This window comes from Schistocerca cancellata, chromosome 5 (genome assembly GCF_023864275.1).
Source record: "Schistocerca cancellata isolate TAMUIC-IGC-003103 chromosome 5, iqSchCanc2.1, whole genome shotgun sequence".
NCBI lineage: Eukaryota > Metazoa > Arthropoda > Insecta > Orthoptera > Acrididae > Schistocerca > Schistocerca cancellata.
The window spans coordinates 305,846,625-305,848,628 of NC_064630.1; the positions used below are offsets into that span (position 1 = coordinate 305,846,625).

The following is a 2,004-nucleotide window of genomic DNA, read 5'->3' on the forward strand; positions in this document are numbered from 1 at the left end:
TGCTTACGAAATATGTAGTTGATTGTTGTGGATGGCATATGTTGGAATGCCAGGCAGTGAAAGAACAATATCCCTTTACCAATCTCTGCAGTCAAATCTCATCTATACTTATTTATGCGAAGCTGGTAGGCTGTAATCAAAGTGTTGATGATCTGTAAGTACTTGCCGCATTTTTCGTAACAACATTATAACAACGTGACCTTTGCGTACACCACCGTATCTTCAATGGAAAACCTACAGAGGCTGCAGACAAGATTTACGTACAGTGAGTAGCAATCTTCGAGGGGCTGTAGCACCTACCTTATGGAACAAACTGAAGATATAGAACCATGCCCGGAAACGCAATCCAATAGTGTTACATCGTTTCAAAGTTGTACTCTGACGGTAAAAAAATCGGATTGCCAAGAAGGAGTTGTGTGACGCAATGAAAGTTGGTAGAAGTGTTTCTACATGTGAAAGATGATGCCCCAGTCGCATAAGAGTGGATCTAGCTTCGCTACTATGAGGATGCAAATCACGTTTACTTCGAATACACTCTGTAAAGGTCGTAAGCGTTAATTACTTTTGAGATTGGAGGTGGTACGTTGATGTTAATCATGCCTTCAAGGCAAAAAAGGCGCCATTATCAACAACTCACTGAGTTTGAAGGAGATCATGAGACAATGCTATGAGAAGTTGGATGTTTCTTCACCGGCCGGAGTGGCCGAGCGGTTCTAGGCGCTACAGTCTAAAACCGCGCTACCGCTACGGTCGCAGGTTCGAATCCTGCCTCGGGCATGGATGTGTGTGATGTCCTTAGGTTAGTTAGGTTTAAGTAGCTCTAAGTTCTAGGGGACTGATGACCTCAGAAGTTAAGTCCCATACTGCTCAGAGCCATTTGAGCCATTTGATGTTTCTTCTACGATACTGCAGAAAGACTTGGCAGGAATATAACCACTATGTATGATTTTTGGCAGCGGTGGTCGCGAGAATGTACAGTCGCAAGAAGACCGGACTCCGGATGGCCACGTGGCACTACCGAGAGGGGATACTATCTTGTTCGGCCTGTGGCTCTGGCCAATTGTACTGAATTTGTAGCATCCATATGAGTAGCATTTTTTCCACAGTGGCACAACGAACTGTTACGAATCGGTTACTACAAGGACAGCTCCGAGCCAGACGCCCTGTAGCATGCACTCCACTGAACCCAAACCACCACCATTTGCGATTTCAGCGATGTTAAGTGAGAACTCATTGGAGGACAGGGTGGAGGTCTGTTGTTTCTTCTGACAAAACGTGGTTCTTCCTTGGTGCCAGTGATGGCCGTGTGTTGGTTAGGAGGAGGCTAATTGAAGTCCTGGACACACTGGATCTGCATCTGGACTGTGGTCTGGAGTACGATTTTGTATTACAGCAGGAGAACTTAGGTGGTTATCTCACACACCCTGATTGCGAATTTGTACGCTAGTCTGGTGATTCGAACTGCTGTGCTGCCGTCCACGAACGCATTCGAGAGGGCGTTTTCCCACAACATAACGCTCGTCCAAATACCGCTGTTGTAACCCAACGTGCTCTATAGAGAAATTAGAATCATATTAATACCGTCAGCTGCTCATGGGCGTTGATATATATTAACGGGGACAGGTGAAAATGTGTGTCCCGACCGGGACTCGAACCCGGGATCCCCTGCTTACATGGCAGACGCTCTATCCATCTGAGCCACCGAGGGCACAGAGGATAGCGCAAGGACTATCTCGCGCACGCCTCCCGTGAGACTCACATTCTCACCTTGTTATGTCCACACACTACATTCGTAGCGTCCCACCCCAACACACTCATTACTCGTGGAAGACATTCTTACGAAGTCCCGTAAGAGTTCGGGGAATATGTGTGCACCCGTACAGAAGAAGAAGGTCATGGCCGGTATTGCTAGAGCTATATATTTATATGGATATGGTGACATGTCCGAAAGAACAGACACCATATCCATATTAGTATATTGCTCTATAGAGTGTCGACATGCTG

At 46.5% G+C, this 2,004-nt stretch overlaps 1 non-coding gene across 1 annotated transcript; it reads right to left on the reverse strand.

Annotated features, from left to right (window-relative positions):
- Positions 1 to 1,634: 1,634 nt before the first annotated feature.
- Positions 1,635 to 1,709, reverse strand: Trnat-ugu (transfer RNA threonine (anticodon UGU)). The gene has a single exon. It is a non-coding gene; the product is annotated as a tRNA-Thr (tRNA).
- Between the last annotated feature and the right edge of the window lie 295 nt (positions 1,710 to 2,004).